At 38.2% G+C, this 22,390-nt stretch overlaps 1 protein-coding gene across 1 annotated transcript in view; it reads right to left on the minus strand.

Annotated features, from left to right (window-relative positions):
- Positions 1-22,390, minus strand: part of UBL3 (ubiquitin like 3) — a 188,489-nt gene that overhangs the window by 131,962 nt on the left and 34,137 nt on the right. The gene's annotated exons all lie outside the window — the stretch shown is intronic.

The raw sequence follows: 22,390 nt of genomic DNA on the forward strand, positions 1-22,390 counted from the left end.
ATTTTGTCTCGCGAAATTTTCCCTAGTGTGATCATGCGCTAAGACAAAAAGCAATCAAAACTATCGGATTGCCCGAAATCGCGTTGTTACATCAAAACGGCTCCGAGCATTCGATCTTAGCATCATTTCCGTTCGCTAACAACTACTGAGGACGATATTCTTGTGATGGTGAACCGGAATTTTTCCATTTGTTGTTGTATTATACCACCCCGTGAACAATTTCCATTTTCTGCATGAAAATGGATATTGTGCACGGGGTGGAATAATTTTGTCTTTCAAATTGCAAACTCATCGTAGAAATGTTGGTTACTTTATTATTTTTTATTATTTATTATTTTTATTTTATTATCAACATACAAAAAAACTTAAATAAAATACTTACAAAACATATTATAGAATATTAAATTAATCAAAGTTTTTATTATGAGTTTCATATTTCAAATTGATACATTTTATCTTCATTAGCAAATTGATTAAGAAAATGAAAACAAACACATATAATATATACAATACATCACAGTACATTATTTACAAAATTCGCCCGTGTGGATCTCGGTTTTTTAAAAATCCCGTGGGAACGTTTTGATTTTCCGAGATAAAAAGTAGCTTCACCGGAATACAAGTTATCTCTGTACCAAAATTTTGTCAAAATCGGGTAAAAGATAGAAAAGATAGCAGACAAACAGATACTTACACTTTTTCACGTTCACAATATTAGTTAGTATCAGAGTATGGATATTGATGGAGATTTTTTAATAATGAAAGTATAATGAATACTTTAGATTCGCTCTAATTAATTTTCACAGCGATATTGAGCAAAAAGGGGTTATGTTGAACCCGGATCGCTACAGTAGCGGGTAAGAGCGAAAGTTATGAAGATTGCTTTCAGACATTCATGATGTTGCGATACGTTTATCGATTCGTAAACAAACTGGTCGGAGTATTTTAATGCCACCGACACATTACACTTGGAAAAATAAGAGTAAGACGACGAACTATTTTATTTTGATAAGGATTAATATTAGTATAGTAAAAATACCTTCGAAAATAAAGCTTTGTTTTAGACCACGTTAGAAAATCATAAAAATGGTTATTATGAGTCTACCGTAAAAGATAGATATATGCTGTCACGCACTTTTTTCTAGACCTGTTTAAGAGGAACAATTCTACCGAACATTGTTTTCGTGTAACTTTAACTATTTAGGCAGCGCACGCCACGGAAGCTCACAGGTGAGACTTTTTCACATTATTGCAATTTTCGAAGGGATCTTTTGAATTATATATTTGATATTTTGAAAATAAAATATAGCCTATAGCACTCAGGAATAATGTGGCTTTCTACTGGTGAAAGAATTTTTAAAATAGCTTCAGTAGTTCCAAAGTGCAGAGGGTAGGAAACTCGTTTCTTGTGTCTAAATTCAAAATTCAAAATAAATTATTCTTAATCTTATTCTTTAAAAAAAAGATTACCCCCTACAAACAAACTTAACGACATTACCACTTTATAATATTAGTAAAGAAGTATAGATATAGATTAGTATAATAGAGTTTCAGAAGTGTAGCCTTTTAAACTCGCCATAAACTAGAAAAATATGCAAGAAAGATAGAAGGAGAGCGAAATATTTCAACTAAGTAGTTACGAGTACATTGTTCTGATTAAACGATAAAGCCACTGATATCTGAGTACAACATTTTAATAAAAATGTTACCAAACACAATAGCGTTGCAGGTAATAATTTTGTATTAAACTTTTATACAGATCACCCAAAAGGTAGAGACAAAACCACTCGACAAGTCCGCGGATAAATCCGCAAACAAAGCGAACCTGAATACAGTGACACCGTGACCTATTTTCGAAAGAGGTCGCTCGTGTACCTACCTATATTCTGAAAATGTTTCTGCTGTGGTACAATAAGAAACTTATAGTGAAGTCTCATAGGAGTCATAAGTATATCTATATATGTAGAAGAAGAATTTATACGTGACAGGGTTGATTTCATAAATAGGGTATCATTATATTAGGATACTAGCTGACCCGCCCCGGCTTCGCTCGGGTGGAATTTGTAAATCGAGGTGGGGATTGAATTTCCTAAAATCCTAAAACACGTATTTATTCGAAAACCCAAAAACCAATTTTCATGCAAATAACTTGTAAAATGACGGACTTCCATACAAACTTTCATCCCCTATTTAACCCTTGTTCGGAAACCCTTGGTAGTAGAATTTTCAAAAATCGTGAAATACGTATTTTTATTTCTAATCGAAAGCTTAATTACCAATTTTCATCGATGTAACTTCAAAAATGACGGACTTTCATGCAAACTTCCATCCCCCATTTAACCCACTTAGGGATGGAATTTCGAAAAATCCGTTATTAGTGGATACCTACTCTTTACAAAGAACACACCCTGTGTTGCTGTGCGTTGATATATATGTCAGTCAGTCAGTCAGTCAGTCAGGACTTTGAATTTTATATATTTAGAAGATTATTATCTGAACACAGTGAAGGAAAACATCGTGAGAGTTCTGCATAACTGAGAGTTTTCCATAATGTTCTCAAAGGTGTGTGAAGTCTACCAATCCGCACTTAGCCAGCAGCGTGGTAGACTATGGCCGAAACCTCACTCTGAGAGGAGACCCGTGCTCTGTAGTGAGCCGGCGATGGGTTGATCATGATGATTATTATCTTATATTTGAAGATGAGAGTGCAGCAATAGATTATGTACGGCCGGCCGTGACATTCCGTACCAGAGTGTAGTGGTAAATTATTTTGACGATTCAAAATCACTTGTAAAAATTTATTTGAATAAATATATAATATACTATTCTATGAGATTTTATCCTCAACGCCCACCATTTAGAAAGAGGATTGCACTGCAGAGGAAAATACAGTAGTTAGGTATGGCTAAATACCAAAAAGACAAAAATGAAAATGTCGCTCCATATAACTTGACACACGTATGTAAACAGACAATTCAAATAAAAAGTAATCAATATTTTTATCTTTATTGCCAACACTATTGATAGCATCAACAATAAAGAAAGATTAACCTTTATGAGCATACATTTATAATTCTTTTGTCAACAATAATATCTAACTAAGTATTGCAGGTAAAACGGGATATTACTTATGTGTAAAATTACCAGTTTTACAAAACTACCACTTGGGAGTACCCCTAGGTATCAGGAATGAAGAGAATCTGAGGAACCGACCGATCAGTGGTACAAGGCCATGTTCTGACCTTGTAAGTGACCACTGAAATGGACATATTATACAAGTAGGTACGCTGGAAGAGGTTTGCTAAACAAAGTGACCGAATCGAAGCGCATCACCAAGCGTAGGTATGCAAATGCAAACATTATTATTTAAGTAATGATCTTATGCTAATAACGTTTTGTTCTGGTTTATATTTACTGGTTTATTTAAGCACTAGGTGATACCCGCGACTTCGTCCGCGTGAGTTTCGGTTTTTAAAAATCCCCTGAAAACTCTTTTATTTTCCGGGATAAAAATAGCCTATGTCCTGGATGCAAGCTATCTCTGTTCTAAATTTCGTCAATATCGGTTAAGCCGATGGGCCCTGAAAAGCTAGCAGACAGACAGACAGACAGGCAGACAGGCAGACACGCTTCCGCATTTATAATATTAGTATGGATTTATCTATCTTTGTTGTACCTATTCTTCTTCCTTTACAACCACTCCGATTGCGAAGGGTCACTGGTAGAGATCTCCTATAGAGATACGTGCTTCCATGTCCACTTTTTATCTTTTTCTTTTTACTGTGACAAATTTTTGGTAAGAACGTTAGGAACTAAATGCACAAAATGTTTATTATTATAGAGTCCAGATTTTTAAACATCTTTATAGTTCATAGCCCGTAAGCTTGGACAAGATATTATCAAAGTTAGTTGACAAACGAAATGTTAGATGTCTAAAATAACTAGTGTGGATAACGTTATGATTTATGTCGCTACAAATCATTTCGCGTAATACGAGATGTTATCACAGCAAGCATTAAGGCCTGGGCAGACGCGACGCGTAACTGCAGCGACAAGCAACGGGAACGCGCTAACGCGGCTCTTATTGTTGTACTCAATCCATACTAATAATATAATTAATGCGAAAGTGTGTCTGTCTGTTTGCTAGGTTTTCACGGCTCATCCGTTTAACCAATTTTGATGAAATTTGGTACAAAAATAACTTACATTCGAAGGAAAGACATCTACTTTTTGTCCCGGAAAATCAAACAATTTCCGCGGAACTTTGTGCCACCAAATAAGATATACTTCATATAGATCTATCTCCACATGGCGATAGTATCGCCGACGATAGTAGGTCGGACTCGTTGCGATGGCACCGCAGATACGCATATACCTACGCGTTGTCGCGCGTGTCGGTCGTTACGCTTGGTGTGTATCCAAGCCTTTAGTGGAGTTGTAGAAGATCGTAATTGGACGGCCGTTCAAGCTAAATGATATCGTTTTGCTACTAAATTATCTGTCACATTTATTATATTTACAAAATGTAAACATAAATATTTATACTTCTTCAAATAATACAGGTTTAATTGATGTTTCAAATGGCATCACTTAATATTATTATTTGCTTATTTAATTTAATTTATTATAAATAGCAGGAAGTTTATATTCATAAACTGAATTCTAATATAATAGCCATTAGGTAATGTCAGAATATAGAATCAGGAAAAAATTGACAATCATCAGCCTGTTTTTATCCAATATGCTAGCTAAAAGTATTTTCAAGAGTAGGCAGTAGTCTTCCGTGTTCCACCACAACGGAAAACCTCCCCCTTTTTGGAAGTCAGTTAATTCACGCGGATGAAGTTACAAAAAAATCTAGTTAAGTATTTATTGTTTATCACAAGAGAAAATGAATGACTGACATATCAAAGTACTTACAGCTTAGCGTTGGGTCTAGAAACTTGAAACTATGGCACGAAGGTTCTGTCTATAGCGCCCAGTAAGAAAGGATTTTGTTTAATTTCAAAGGGATCATTAAAAACCCTATATCCAAACGGAAAAAGTCCCGGGAAAAAGTTAGGCATTTAGCTATAGCTGCAGTAAGAAAACTTTTCACAAACGAACCGCGGACGGGCGAACAAACACTATAGTCTGATTTTTAATTCGGTGGAATTCTGACGTTGTCATTTTTATACATGAGGGGAGTTATTCGTATGAAAAACAGTGTGACCACCACCTGAAGTTCCATTTTACCCCAAATTACATTAAATCCCTATCAATATAAAAAGCCCTAAGACTTAACTTCGCACTAAAATAGGGTGCAATCTTTAACAGTGGAAAGTGGAAACTGGCAGCAATGGGATCGGTTGATTAGAGGATGTAATCTTGACTTATATGTTGAACATTTCTAAGTTTATTTTTAGTTCCTTTTAATTTTAATCATCTTGATGTGCCTAAAAGTACACGCTTAGATTATGATTTAGGATTTTTTAAGAAATTCTTTCACAAAAACCTTGTTCTTTACGAAAACAACAAAAAATCGGCCAAATCGTTTGATTTGTTCTCAAGTGATGATCTTACATACATGCGGCAATTGATTTATGTACTTAAATTTACCTATTTACAATATTTAAAGTGTTTCTTTGTGGGAATTGTTTTATCTCTGGTAACATTAAGAAACGTCAGAATTCCACGGAATTAAAAATCAGACTATAGATATAGTACGCGACAAGTCGAAATGGCAATCGGGATGGGAACGCCCCGCACACACGCACAGCCCAGTTGCCAAATAGAGTAGGTATTGTGTTCCTAAAGATAGAGTACAAGATACTGTCACGAGTTCGAATTGAAAGACTGAATTCAAAGGTTAGGCCACCTTTTATGAATATAAGTTTAAAGTTGAAGGAGTTTTGGAACACGTAGGTCTGTACCTATTCTAAAATGTAAACACACAAATAGTTATTGAAAATGATATACCTAGTATTATTTCTACATCAGTCATCAAGTACAGTACGCGGCAGAAAGTAATGTACATTAGAATGATATTTCGGCTTTGTAGAGCGTTGTCTTTGTTAATCACACCTAGATATGACGTTTTGTCGGTCTCAACGATAGAAACAACGCTCTACAAATCTGCTATTCCCATTTCCCATGGCTAAAGGTCCAAGTACATAACTTTCTGCGGCGTACTGTATAATAAATATCACCTTATTCACCTTACAAAAATAAACATGTACACTATTTAAGTATTTGTGCACCATTTAATAGAGCTTGTGAATGTTGTATCTTTGGATAAAGTTTTAGGGTTCCGTAGCTCAAAAGAAAAAAGGGACACTTATAGGATCCCTTCGTTGTCTGTCTGTTGTCTCTGTCAAGAAACCTATAACTTCCCGTTGACCCGGAATCATGAAATTTGGCAGGTAAGTAGGTCCGGATTTTTATTAATTTTTATGCGTAATAGTTTGTGATTGATCGTGCAAAATGTCGAAAAAACACGAATGTAGTACGGAACCCTCGGTGCGCGAATCTGACTCGCGCTTGGCCGGTTTATTATTATTATTAATTAAGTATACTCGTAATTGTTAGGACTTAGGACCCAATTACGCAGAAAAGACAAAGATATTTCTGTGTCCTAAAATAACAAAATCTACCTCCATTACCCTAATGAGTTAGCGCAAAGGTTAAATCAGTAATACGATGCCAAAATCGTAGACATTACCTGAATCTGGAAGCTCCATAACCTTTCTTTACTTCGCTACATATTTATAGTTTTCTTGGCTCCTGGTTCTAATATTATCCAACATTTTTTTCGGTTTTAGCTTTGTCAGTTTCATATATATACCTACTTAGGTCGAAAATGCAAAAGAAACAACCATTTGGTGATATTCGACCACCCGGTCGCTATAAGATTGATATTTTGTTACAGATTTAGGTTTCGGTCAAGAGTTACGCACCTATTTGTCAGTAGGAACTTAGACGATTTCTCCCCGTCAACCAAAAAAAAAAAGGTAATTTAGTGGGAACAAATTTGCCGTAAAGCCTATGAATGCATCATTCTTCTTCACCGTTCTCTTATTGATTGACAGTTGTTTAGCCAGAATTCCTCTTACGCTGACGTCGGTCGCGTACATCGGTACCGCGCTGGTACCTTTACAACACTCACAGTAGGTACCATAATGTAGCACACCCAAGCGACATCAGCATAGGAAGAATACATGTAACTACAGTTCAATCGACATGAGAACCAATCCACTTGGAAATTGGCAAAAGGTTTTAGGCAAACAATCGTTCCCGATTGTTCAGACTGTGAAAATACAACGAAAATTTCAAAATGTTTATTCAACCCGATTTGGTCCGCGTTGGATATTATTTATTCGTTAATTGTTATTTTGCATCAATACTCTTTCATTATGTTGGAATTAAATTACCGATGGTTACTTTTATGCGTCTGCTTTGATTGATATTAATTTATTGCGGCAATTTCGGAGTGCACGATAAAACGTTTTTCGTGTACGGAGTACTTAACATAATAAAATATGTCATTGTTTCAATAGTCAACACATTAAACATCATCAACCGATAGACGTCCACAGCTGGACATAGATCTCTTGAAGTCCACACGCCACGGTCTTGCGCCGGCTGAATCCAGCGGCTCCCTGCGACTCGTCTGATGTCGTCCGTCCACCTAGTCATCATCATAGTTAAACATCATACGTTACTGAAATTCTACATTGGAAATCATTAAGTAAATCATCTTCAGTTACTTATTCAACTTTTTAATTTTGCTAATCAAGCATAATCCTGTTCATTATATTAAGTACTAGCTTCTGCCCGCGACTTCGTCTGCGTTGACTATACAAATTTAAAACCCCCTATTTTATCCCCTTAGGGGTTGAATTTTCAAAAATCCTTACTTAGCAGCCCACCATAACAGTTAGTCAATCTGCAAGCCAAATTTCAGCCCGATCCGTTCAGTAGTTTGAGCTATGTGTTCATGGATCAGTCAGTCAGTCAGTCAGTCAGCTTTTCGTTTGATATATTAAGATTTTTTCGATGTTTTTCCTGCCACGTACCTATCACTTAAGTCACTCCTGACGCGATCCACGAAAATCTACTTTAAGGATCAAGGCAAGGCAAGGTCTAAAGCATAAACATAAACATACACGTATACGATAGTAACTAGTACCTAATAAGATATAAAACATAAGCACATAAGTAGTAAATATGACCGAGATCACTAGTTCCATGAAACTCCAAAGCTACAAAAGCAAAACACATAAGATAAGCAGTACCGACCTTTACAAATTACGCCTCAAGTCTCAAGAACTTCGAAGTAGATAAGTAGTTATACTTCAGGGAAATGTAAGGCTGACGATGACTACAGTATGTCAGCGGTGGCGACCTTGTGACACGACCCGTGTCCAATCGATACTGCGGTACACAGCTACACTAGAGACAAAGCCAACTTGAAGAAAGGAAAAGTGAAAAGCCCAGTTTGAATGATATATTACATGTATATGATAGCAACTAGCACTTATTATTGACATAAATAGCAGACATGACCTAGATCTCTAGTTCCATGAAACTCCAAAGCTATAAAACACATTAGATAAGCAGTGCCGACCTTTACAAATTACGCTTCAAGTCTCAAGATTCAAGAACTTCGAAGTAATAGTAGATAAGTAGTTATACTTCAGGGAAATGTAAGGCTGACGATGACTACAGTATGTCACCGGTGGCGACCTTGTGACACGACCCATGTCCAATCGATACTACAGCTTCTGGCTTCACTAAGGACAAAGCCGACTTGAAGAAAGGGAAAGTGAAAAGCCCAGTTTGAACGTCTCAAAATGTACCATCTGCTAACCATTACAAGTTATGGGCTGTTGTGGTAGAAATAATTTCTACCGACCTTGCGACACGACCTCTTACCAATCGATACGATGCAGCGGCACGGGAGACCAAGCAAATAACCTAGAAGGTTTAATTTAAACGATATCCTTGAAATCGTAAGAAACAAATTAAATGATTCCACCCAATTCATTACCTAGGTGTAAGGAATGTAAGTCTGTCAATCCGCACTGGGAGGAGATCCATATTCAATAGTGGGCCAGCGACGGGTTGATGAATAATTGTTATGACAGAATTTACCTATAAGGTTTTTAATTTAAACGATATCCTTAAAGTCAAGTTAAATAACCTTACCTAATTCATTACCTAAGTAATGCTAACAAATTATAATAACTTTCTATTCCATATTGTTATGACACTATAGGTAACCCTTTTCTCCACGCACATGCAACCCGTGGAAGCAACTCCCTTCGGCGATATTCTCACCAGATTACAACATGGGGTTATTCAAAGGGCGGGCCAACAACTTCCTGAAAGGCCGGCAACCATCGATGCCGGCAGCGCATTGGCGGTTCTTCTGGTGATGCAAGTGTTCATAGGCGGCGGTTATCACTTAACATCAGATGACCCGCCCGTTCTTTTTTTTTGTATTAAAAAAAACCAGCCTAGTGCAAGTCAAACTCACACATCGAGGGTTTCGTACTTACTCGGACGTTTTTTTCGACATTTTGCACGATAAATCAAAAACTATTTAGCATAAAAATAAATATAATATCTGTTTTAGACTGTACATATAAACCCCTCCATATGGTACCCCACTTAGTATAGAAATCTTACGTTGAAAATTGAAAATACTAATAATTTATTCATGAAAACATTTTCCTTTTTTTGTGATGTAGCCACAAATTCACGGTTTTTAGATTTTTTCTTTACTTGTGCAGTGTGCTATAAGACTTAACATAATTCTAGGTGAATGGGAAATACATTATAATTTCGACACACACAACGGACGGACAGACCGCGAAGTGATCCTATAAGGGTTCCTTTTTTCTTTTGGGGTACGGAACCCTAAAAAACTGGTTCTCGCATCGCAACTGAAACGGAAACCTTGCCAAAATGGCTACAAAAATGAATGCGCCTATTTTGCAGCACATTGTTATTCAAATAAAAGTGTGTAGGACCATTTTCAGGGAGTGCTTATACCGAAGTTTCTCTGCGTATTAAATTCATAAGTTTAAACAAACGACTTTCCCGGGAGATAACTGTTTAATCTTGGCAAAAAATTCTGTAGAAAGTTGGCAAAGAAAGGCACTATTGGGGTTTAAAAATCGTCCAAGATACGCAAAAAAATACATGAAGGTCCGATTGGGGGGTTAAAAAATCGCACAAGACTGTAATCTGGGGTAAACGAGCTACAAGATTGTTGAGTTATGAATCTCTAATAATCAGTACCCTTATTATAAATGCGAAAGTGTGTTTGCTTGTTGGTTTGTCCTTCAATCACGTTGCAACGGTGCAACGGATTGACGTGATTTTTTGCATGGGTATAGTTAAAGACCTGGAGAGTGACATAGTTTATGTTACCTGTACTGAAGGCTCGTACTTGAATATTGAAATGGACAAATTATATTGCAATCTTAACCATAAAGTTGCTCTCTAACGATAGGTTGTTCTGTTCGTCTTTTTATATGAAGATTGTTCGTCTTTTTATATGAAGACTAGCTGATGCCTGCGACTTGGAATTAGGTTTTTTAAAAATCCCGTGGGAACTCTTTAATTTTCCGGGATAAAAAGTAGCCTATGTCCGGGATGTAAGCTAACTCTGTACCAAATTTTATCAAAATCGGTTAAACTGTTGGTCCATGAAAAGCTAGCTGACAGACAAACAGACACACATTTTTGCATTTATAATATTAGTATGGATAGTATGGAAGTATGGATTGCAAAATCACTCGAACACCCTTGTGTAAGTAATATTGGAGGACCAATTGCCAATAACAGCCTTGCAACTACTTAGATGAAACGTCAAAATAGCTTTGATTACTTGTGCAATAACACATACGATGATCGCGGCTATAATAGAGAACGATACGGCCGGCGGCCAACCGTTGCGCAATTTTACCACTAGTCCACTACAAATTACATAATAGCTCGTAGGATAGCCATATGCTTTTTCGAATTGTGCTTGGTACAGGGTAAGAAGCTGTTCCAGCGTGTAGTACCGTTTGCCTTTGTTGAGGATGCCAAGATACAGTTATTCATAAAGATGTTGGCTTCGCAGTTAAGGTTATCTTATACTTTAATAGACTTTCCGTGTCCGAAGTAAAACAGGTAGAATGGCGAATCTAGCCTAAGATCTCACTCACGATATCGCTAGTGCACTCAAGGTTACTCACACCGATTGTTACACTTAACGGTACTCGATGTTTGTTCGCGATATAGTCGGCTGTTTTTCGAAATTGCATTGAAGGATATTCTCATGACACAATTTCCAGAATAGTCCCACAAAAGTTTATTCGGTTAGAAATATAACAGTGAGGTGTTAAGGACATCAGTCGACGCAACAAGTCTTGTAATTTGAAAGAATCTGTTGCTGGTCCTTTTGGTTAGTTAATTGGTAGAGATAGGAAGAAAGAAAGGTAGGACATCAGTCAACGCAACATGTTTTGTAATTTTAAAGGATCTGTTGCTGATCCTTTTGGTTAGTTAATTGGTAGAGATAGGAAGAATGAAAGCTAGGACATCAGTCGACGCAACATGTTTTGTAATTTTAAAGGATCTGTTGCTGATCCTTTTGGTTAGTTAATTGGCAGATATAGGAAGAAAGAAATGTAGGTAGGTATCCTTGCTGACTTGTGAATTGGTTTTATATTCTTTTATTTGGGGCTTCTTTACAAAATAAAGAACGTCAACTACATCGTTCCCTGAGCAAAACTTATATCTAACTTATAAACAAGTTATTCTTATCTTATACTCAAGTTATACTCTCTAGTATACTGGCTGTATCTGGGACAGCCACTAGCCAGTAAGCTTTGAAGTTATAAAGATGACGATGTAAGATTTACGAGCGTCTAATAAATATAATTGACTGGTTTAACATACTTAGAGTAGATCTCGCCAAAAGTTGATAAGTCAGTGAAGTAAACAAATCCGAATAAATAGGTACTTGATGTATCAATTTAAGTTCACTTAGGTGGGAAGTTTGGCATTGTGCCACCTGACCTCCATAGCCTTACCGTTTAGTGTCCAAATATACCTTCATGAGAAATCCTTATTGCTGAATGCTTGGAGTTTCTCTACGTGATCAAATCAGGAAAGAGCAGATCCGTAGGAGAACTAGAGTAACCGAAATAGCTCAACGGGTTGCGAAGCTGAAGTGGCAATGGGCAGGGCACATAGTTCGTAAAACTGATAGACGTTGGGGTCTCAAGGTGCTGGAATGGCGACCTCGAACCGGAAGACGCAGTGTTGGAAGACCCCCGACTAGGTGGACGGACGACATCAGACGAGTCGTAGAGAGCCGCTGGAGTCAGGCGGCGCAAGACCGTGGCGTGTGGAAGTCCCTACAAGAGACCTATGTCCAACAGTGGACGTCTATCGGTTGATAATGATGATGAGAAATCCTTTCGTCCTTTCGGTTCAGTCCTTTGTATGCAGGTAACTTTAATAAAACAAGATGAAGGACAGAAGACCGTCATAAAATTTTGAGACAGTTATAGCATGGCGTAACAAAATTTAGAAGATTTTGCAAACTAAATGGATCGTGCGACACCCCCTCCTGTTCAAGAGGCCGTGACACGGGTCAAGGGAACGAACACGTTCCGCATACTTGGATTTAATACACCGCCCTCGTGCGATATTTGCTTCTAAGGGCGGATACATACAGATTACAGTCTGAGTGGAATGGAGCCTACCAACATAGTCATCATTCATCATCATGAACAACCGATCGCCGGGTCACCTCTCACACTGGGAAGGGTTTTGGCCATAGTCTACCACGCTGCCCAAGTGCGAATTGGCAGACTTCTTACACCTTTGAGAACATTATGGAGAACTCTCAGGCATGCAGGTTTCCTCACGATGTTTTCCTTCACCGTTAAAGCAATAAGTAATTGCTTAAAACGCACATAACTCTGAAAAGTTAGAGGTGCGTGCCCGCGATCGAACCCCCGACCTCCGATTAGGAGGCGGACGTCCTTACCACTCGGCTATCACAATATGGAGCCTATAACTTCTAAAACTCAGCTGGTCGATTGCAAAAAAGCTGCACCAATCATTGCTACAATCTTATTCGTTGAAATTCGCTGAATTCATGGTATTGTTGTGACCGTGCATTTTAGCCTATCAGAGGTGATTTCGATCGTCACACTCACTATGACGTTTTGTTGGTCTCAACAGCAGGGACAACGCTCTACAAAACCGCTATCTCTTTCTAAAGGTCGATGTACAATATTCCCTGCCGGGTACTGTAGTAGCTATATCAGCTGTTTCCTTGTTGTAACGTACAAAATTAGTTTCGTCGGCGCCAAAGGAAGCGTATCTGTTTAGTATTCATGAGATGCTGCATAGTTCTCCATTACCCTGATCTTTCCGAGAGTAGTTTCGGATTAGGCAACACCCGTACTACTCATGAGTTCGCTTGTATAGGCGGATCCCTAAGAAACTTTCGAGGTTCTGTTACCCTCTTACAATTACATGTGCGAAAGTAAATATTTAAAAAAGTAAAAGCTAAAAATGTAATTTTTTTATAGAAGGGGACAATTTTTGTGTAGAATCCATACCTTAAAGTAATATATATTGAGGAGTAGTACACCTTAAAGCCATTAATTTAAAAACCGGGAAGTGTTCAAAACTACGGAACAACTAATTCTAGAAAATAAGTTGATACTTTAAAAAAAACAGGAATTGTTAAAACCTTGCCATTTAATAGTAACGTTGACAAGTCATTGTTAATTATTAAGAGGTAGAAGCCTCAGCCCAGAAGACAAAGGGCAGGGAAATAGCGTTGGATGGAATGCGTAGATGACCTAAGGAGAGTGGGCGAATACACACACTGGAGAAGGCAGATGAAAGACCGCGATAAATGGAAGAAGACTTTGGAAGAGGGTAGTTTGTAGTGCCGCAGAATGATGATGATGATTACGTTGACAGAATCGTGGGTAAGAGCTGGTAACTCGAGCGGTAATAGCCTAGTTAGACGTCGGCCTTTCTTCGGGAGGTCAGGAGTTCGATTCCGGGCACGCACCTCCAACTTTTCGGAGCTATGTGCGTTTTAAACAATTAAATATCACTTGCGAAGGAAAACATCGTGAGGCAATCTGCATGCCTGAGAGTTCTCCATATTGTTCTGAAAGGTGTGTGAAATCTGCCAATCCGCACTGGGCCGGCATGGCAGACTGGCCGGGGATGAGTTGATTATGATGAGCTGGTAACTATTTAAAATTTGTATAGTTAAAGACGTTGAAAACATGAAACGGTGATGCTAGACGGTTTGTTATTCAAAATCAAGGTCTCAAATCCCAATCAGTGAACGAATTCGATGCGACAAGGGAATTACGTGATCGCGAAAGTCGCTTCAATATTCATGAGCGGACATGTCAATGAATAGTCTATGAATCTCGAACGTGTTGTCGGTTCGATACCTCGTCTCACTTTCCATCCGCGTGTCACTAATTCTTTACGAAATCCAAATTTGGTTGTGTCGTTTCAAATTAATTTGATAATGCTCCGTTTGTATTTACTGCTAGAATTTAAGACATCGTGATTTATATAATGCAGTATCTTTATTCTTTTGTATTCTTTCTTGCAATGTTTATAAAATCCGAATTTCATCGTGTTTGACTTAGGTGTATGCAATTTCTTAACTAAGTAAGGCTTTTGTACTTGTAGGAAGTTGTAGGATCTCCGAAATAGTTGACCTATTTCATGTTGATCTTAAGTATATCACGTTCGATAGTTATGTGAAAGTATAAATGGCGAACTTAAGTGTGTGTGAATATGGTAAGATCTTTTGTATAGTGCATTCAAAATAATCTGGCGTGATTCCACTTGAGACCGTCATTAGCAATAACAATAGGAATAAGTCGTGGCGGGTGAATTCTTTGTAAACACTTTCGCGTTTCAAACGGTTTTGATACTTTTCCTATGTTATATTCTTTTTAATAATATAAGCAAATAGAAGTACCACTCAGTTGTTTTTTAAAGTTCTAAGGGTTCAGTTAGTTAGTTCAGTGGAAATTCATTTTCGATATCTTTCGTCCTTGGGTGAAATCACCTTCCACAGTGCCATGTGAAAATAATAAAGACGATAATCTGAATATATTCAACAAACACATCTAAGTCGTGATGCACAAATAATTTTCTTGAACGTATTTTATTAATTATTTTATTTTAATTGCAGTTGTGAGTGAGAAAGGTTCTCTGAGAGAAACTTCCCGCTTGACATATTGACATATTTTATGAATATTGAAAAGTATCAACACTGGTTGGTTTGGTCGACCCAGCTAATTTAAAAATAAATGGGCTCTTAGATGAGTGTTTGGTTTATTACCCCTATTGTTTACGTGTAAGTTGAAACACGCCAGCTTATTTTGAATGCACTATACCTGTAGAAAGTTGTAGTCTTCAAAACAGGTCAATCAATATTTATCTATATCAAGATGTTCGATAGTTTTGAGAAAGTGTGACTGGCAAATTTGAGTCTGTGTGTATGCTACCGCATTATATTGATCCACCTCATGTAAGCTTTTTATCAGACGAGTTTAAATGTATGCTCATCCATTACACAGAGTAAAAAAAACACAAACTATAGACTTTCAAATGAGCCTTGACCTCAAAAGCTTTCATTACGAACAATCCCCCTCCCGAGCTCGTTACATTAGTATGCTAATTTTCCATGCCCCCTCGACGGATGCCTGACCATCAATAAAAACCAGGTGTCGACCGTTTCAAAGCAAAAGCCCTTAACTAAGCTATTTAAATTAAGAAACGCGCAAACTTTGCAGGATTACATCGAAACACGTGCACCAAAGACCTGATAAAAGAATAATTTAACAAACTCTATATTTAAGGCAGTGGTCCGACCGCCGCGCCGGCGAGATAATGACTAACTATCGGTGATTTTCTCTCTCAAGAAACGCACAATAAATGTAGGTACATTCTGTGTAAACGAAAGAGATGCATATATATCAAAAGTTACTCTCTGACTGTTCACACTGCCGGCGATGACTCGCTTTACTAGTTTTGTCGCTGAGCGACGAGCTTTCAAAAATAAACTCGCTCAGTGATATTCGTTCAGCGATGCTCGTTCGCTTGAATACGTGTAACGCGCGCGCAGGTTTACACAAGACTGTGCGACCGCGGGCGAATGGCGCGAGTAATCGCTCGTCGCACTTGCACACTCGCTTATAGTCCGGCGACAAAACTACACACTCGCTTCCCGCTGATCGCCAACTCGTTTAAGTTTCTAGTTCTACTCGTTTCGCGTTCATCGTCGGCGGTCGGACCAGTGTCTAAAGCGTCTTAAATAATTGTACAAATCAAGAGACTTGAATATAAACTAGCCCAGCCGGGCGATCCATTCCCCGCTGTCAAATGAAAACAGTAAAATAGATATTCAGGCCAAGCCGGCGACATTTAAGATCCGAAACAAATTGACCCGAATTCCCAATATCATAAATATTAAATCACTGGCCTAATTTCGACCAGCCTATTATCGGAAGGCCGCATTTCGCGCATAATTTTCTGGGCTAAAGCGGCTTTTACGGAAATTGAGAATTTTTTTTGCTTATAGCAAAATACGTAAAACGATACTAAAATTATTGAATACGAAATAAGCTTTTTATTTCTGACGAATCTACTGGCAAAAAATCACGCTTCTTTATCGATAACAGGTTTTATGTGCTCGACTATGATTATGTGATTAAGCTTGGTAGTAATTAAAGGATAACCAATGACGCATTCTAAAGATTAAACGCGTACTACGAGTTTCATAAACCATTCAAAGACTTACATCACTATTCAAAGATAAAGACAAATATTTGCTTATATTGACATGACGATACACTAATTTTATGTATGTAGAGATCCAAGCACGATCCAAGCCAGCCGAGATAGATTACAGTAAACGCGGAAAGCAGATATCTGAACTCTAGACGTTTGACAGTGACGCGATGTAACTAGATAAAATTGTAACAAAACAGTAACACAAAAAAACGGGCAAGTGCGAGTCGCACTCGCACATGAAGGGTTCCGTAAAATCGTACAAGATATACCTACCTAACACGTTTTCATGTAGAACACTGTAAGTTAATGACTTGACTGCGCCACCTAAAGATACCCGGATTATAATTGGTAGGAAACACTGATCTCGGAAAAGTATTCCAAGCCCTTGGAGGTTGAATTTTCAAAAATCCTTTCTTATCGGATGCCTACGTTATAATAGCTATCTGTACGCCAAATTTCAGCCCGATTCGTCCAGTGGTTTAAGCCATGCATTGATTGGGTTTTCGGATTTTTTCCTTTACTTGTGCTATAAAACCTACCTAAGATTCTAGGTCAACAGGTTACGGCAAGTAACTCTATAAGTTTTCTTGACAGACACGCCGGACAGACAGCTAGATAACACAGTGATCCTATAAGGGTACGGAACCCTAGAAAATCAAAGAAAAACAAAGAGTCGAAATCCTCACGGCCCATCCATCACGCAATTAGCTGCGACTTATGTGGAGAAGCCTCCATGATCTGTCAATGTCGACTGCGCTCCGAGAGGTCGGGATTGATCATGAAATTATTATCAGCTCGGCTACGGAGTTCGGCGCGCATTCAACTGACACTTTTGTTCGACGCGATGCTTCTTAGCTTTAGGTATCTCGTTTTTGATTTATATGAGACTAGCTGATGCCCGCGACTTCGTACGCGTGGATTTAGGTTTTAAATCCCGTGGGAACTGTTTGATTTTCCGGGATAAAAAGTGGCCTATGTCACTCTCCAGGTCTTTAACTATTAAAACAGATTTTCATTTATTTTTACGCATAATAGTTTTTGATTTATCGTGCAATATGTCGAGAAAATGCGCGAGTCTGACTAGCACTTGGCCGGTTTTTTAAATGGCCAAATTACCCACCAGAAATGAAAACGCTGTTGTAAAATGAACTGTTGCGAAACAAGCTTGTTATTTGACGGCGTTAAATAAAACATAGACTCTGGACTGCAGAGCCATCGGTCCGGCAAAATGATTGGTGTGTCGACGACAATAACATAGGCTCGAATCGAGCCGGTCTGTGTTTCACTTCGACTGCCAATTTTTTACGCTACAAGTAACGTAATCGTGGACTTTCTAACGGTGAATTTTCCAATTTCCATAACAGTTTAACACCTCTATTATTAGTACATGTCATATTTTGAGGATTAGAAACTGCGACAGTTACTTTATGTAACAACAACATTGTTGACCTAGAATCATGAAACTTGGCAGGTAGATAGGTATTATAGCAGAAATTAGGGGAAAAATCTGAAAACCGTGAATTTGTGGTTACATCACACAAAAAAAATTAAATTGTGGCCATGAACTAAAAAATTTTCAATACAATTTCAATTCAAAAGATCTTGGTAGCTAATGCTCTCAAACTCTGCTATTTTAGAAACCTAAATCCACGCTGACGAAGTCGCGGGCATCAGCAATGTATATATTTATACACCACCTACCTTTGTCCATTTGTTCGTTTTCTCCCTAGCGTTAAGGTTGTCTGGAAGAGATCGCTATTTAGCGATAAGACCTCCTTTTTTGTACCTACTTTTTAATATTTCTTTTTGTAACCTGTCATTTGTGTTTTTGTGGTGCAATAAAGTATATATACATACATACATATTTTTCAATACAATTTCAATTCAAAAGATCTTGGTAGCTAATGCTTTCAAACTCTGCCCCTGTAGCGATGCAGACGACGTGACTTGCGTTCAGCGGTAATTTTTCATCGCGAACCACTCAGGGTGTAATCGAGTGGAAAATGCACGAGTATCGACTTGCATTGGTAATCCACTTAATTTGCGCGACGAGAATTTACTATACATAATTTTAAATATACAAGTATACATAATCAGTACCCTTATTATAAATGCGAAATTGTGTTTGTTTGTTGGTTTGTCCTTCAATCACGTCGCAACAAAGCAACGGATAAACGTGATTTTGGCATAAGGTATAAATAAATAAAATAAAAATCTTTTTTATTTTCAAATAAACTTTTACAAGTACTTTCGAATAGTCGGATGCATCTACCACTGGTTCGGAATGCCTATAGTTTATAGGGTATAGACTTGGAGAGTGACATAGGTTACTTTTTATCCCGGAAAATGAAAAAGTTCGTAAGGGAACAAGGGTTCCTACAAAGTTAAATGTCATTTTCTACGCCATCAAAGCAAGTGACATTTCACGCGGTCTGCGTTTGTCGAAAGACTCGAAACTGTCTATCTATGACCACAGAATATATATAATAGTACTACTATGACCAAATATGCGTCCATTCGTTGCTGAATTAATCCTTCCGGTTAACTGTTTTTTCTGTAATTTTTTAATAATATTTAAGCGGTGAAGGTCAAGGCTGATGGTTGTGCGATCAATGCCGTGTGGCTAAAGTAGTCCAGCATTTGATATATTTTCAACCTCATTATTATTATCAACCGAGAAACGTCCACAGCTGGACACAGGTCCCTTGTAGGGACTTCCACACGCCACGGTCTTCCAGCGGCTCCCTGCGACTCGTTTGATTTTCAATCAATTCAAAAGAATCCCGTAGTATGTGACGTGGTGTAATCACAACGGTTGCATGCCCCCCATGTGTGCGGGGCCGTAAATCGCTGGTACAGACCACCGCCCACGTCTGTGTCATCGCGGCGTGTTGGCGTAAGTAATAGCTTTCTATTGTCTCCCGCGCTGCCGCTCTATGCTTCATTCAGAAAAAAAACTGAAATTCAATGTTTTGATTGGACTAGACCGATTGTGAATCTAGGGTTGTAGTTTCTGTTCTATTATTCAAAAATATTCATTTCATACAAGCCAACTTGGGGCTCTTATGATATTATGACAATAGGTACCTACTCTATCACCGGTTCGGTGAGCCTCAATAGCTCAACGGGTAAAGGAGTGGACTGAAAACCAAAAGGTCGACGGTTCAAACCCCGCCCGTTGCACTATTGTCGTACCTACTCCTAGCACAAGCTTGACGCTTAATTGGAGAGGAAAGGGGAATATTAGTCATTTAACATGGCTAATATTCTTTGTTTAAAAAAAGAGTATAATAAATACATTTACATGGCTTATAAACATATGTACCTAAAAAGCGTTGATAGCCTAGTGGTTAAGACGTCCGGCTTCTATTCGGGGATGTCGGGGGTACGATCCCGGGCACGCACTTCTAACTTTTCGGATTTATGTGCGTTTAAGCAATTAGTAAATATCTCTCGGACAAAAAACTCTAGACCTATGGCAGTGGTATCGAAGGCTTATATTTTTACTGATGAACACATAACCACTCCCTTGCGTTGCGCAGTCGGGAAAATATTATATCAGTCAGGATTCATGATAAAATTCCCTGAAGCCGTAGAAGAAAATGTTCGGGACTTCTAATTTAATAAATACATGTTTGTAATAAAGTTACATATAATATAAAGAAATTTTCAAGAAAGAGTACATTGCGCAATATACAACTGTTTCTAATGAAGAATGATTTAGGCGGTTGTATCTTGGGGATGACCTAAAAACGTGAGGGGGAGGGTTCGAGTTAATCAATTATTTCCTTGCCCTAACAGATTTGCGAACTCTGAATTAGATTAAATGTATGAAGTGGAAACATCACTTGGATTTAATTAATGTTTTCCAATTTCGGAAGATACGAGAACTATTCTTTGTTTAGTTCGATACAAAATTCTTATCCAATTAAACTATAGTAACTTAGATAAGCTCAGTTACTCAGCGGGCGATAGAGAGAGTTATGCTTGGAGTTTCTCTGTGTTATAGGTAGACCAGGAATCTCAAGAAAAATACGGAAATGAAATTCCAAAGTTAGCAACAATTTTTTTTTGCATATCCTATATATGCAAAAAAAATTGTTGCTAACTTTACTATACTATATATATATATATATATATATATATATATATATATATATATATAGTACCTACTCTGTGGTGAATTTATTAATATTCATTCACAGAGTACAGTGTCGCTTGCTTTGATATTTCATTTCATGAGATTCTGGTCTACCTATATCAAATCAGAATCAAGGAGATCCGTAGGAACCGACATAGCTCAGCGAGTTGCGAAGTTGAAGTGGGACAAGGTTCGAAAAACCGATAGACGTTGGGGTTCCAAAGTGCTAGAATGGCGACCTCGTACCGGAAAGCGCAGCGTTGAAAGACCCTCCACTAGGTGGACAGACGACATCAAACGGGTCGCAGGGAGCCGCTGGATTCACGCGGTACAATACCGTGGCTTGAGAAGTCCCTACCACAGACCTACCATCCAGAAAGTGGATGTCTATTCGTGCACAATGATGATGAGTATGTTTGATAGAGAGCCGTTAATAGGTATAGTACGCGACAGGTTGAGATGGCAATCGGGGTATATTAGGCGGGGGGACGGATGGCCCGCACGCCACCCGCGCTCACCCGCACCGGATTAGCGCGGAGGCTGTGCGGGCGTGCAGGGCGTTCCCTCCCCGATTGCCATCTTGATCTATCGCGGACTATAGGCACAGTAGGTTAAATTACAATACAACTTGCAAATCACAATATTACGTAATTTAATGTAATTTACCTTACAAACACATTACACAAATCGGTACACAATAGGCATATAATTTGAATAGAACGGAAAGAGATGAGGCTAAGCTAACGGTTAATCTGTCAGCGGGTCAACGGCCAACGGACGACCTCAAGCAATTACCACTACCAAGATACGTACGCGATTTGTCGCTCTAGTAAATGTGCAACGGTACCTATTGTTTGTTTGCTATTACGACTGACTTACGTCCGTTTTCAAGATTCAATCTATCTGTAATCTATAGATAAGTAACATAGTATAATAGTGTTATTTGTCAAAAGCACCATACAATTTTCTATGCTATCTTCATAATTCTTGTAAACATTTACACAAAGTCACAGACCACCACCTATAGATGCTTAATAGCCGGGCACTCCCGATCGCCAAGCTTAGGCAGTTGCTTAGCATAAAAGACAGCCCACGCCAGTTCGGTACCCTCATTCTGTACATTTTCTTGATTACGTGACTTTTGAGTCCACCAATCACAATCGGCGGGGGACCCTTGTCCCCCGCCGATTTTGTTTTCATGCAAAACCTTGTACATGCGTACTCTTGAGGTTGAATTCTCTGTGACGCAAAGTATAATAATTGTAGCTTCTAATCTAAAATCATATCTGACTGACTGACTATCTAAGTAGGCATATTAACACCTAGTATTATAGTTTAACACCTAGTCGTTGCTTTATTCGGATTGAAACTTTCATCATTTACTTACGGATCCTATAATATATGAGTATGTAG

This window comes from Maniola hyperantus, chromosome 22 (assembly GCF_902806685.2).
Source record: "Maniola hyperantus chromosome 22, iAphHyp1.2, whole genome shotgun sequence".
In the NCBI taxonomy this organism is placed as follows: Eukaryota; Metazoa; Arthropoda; class Insecta; order Lepidoptera; family Nymphalidae; genus Maniola; species Maniola hyperantus.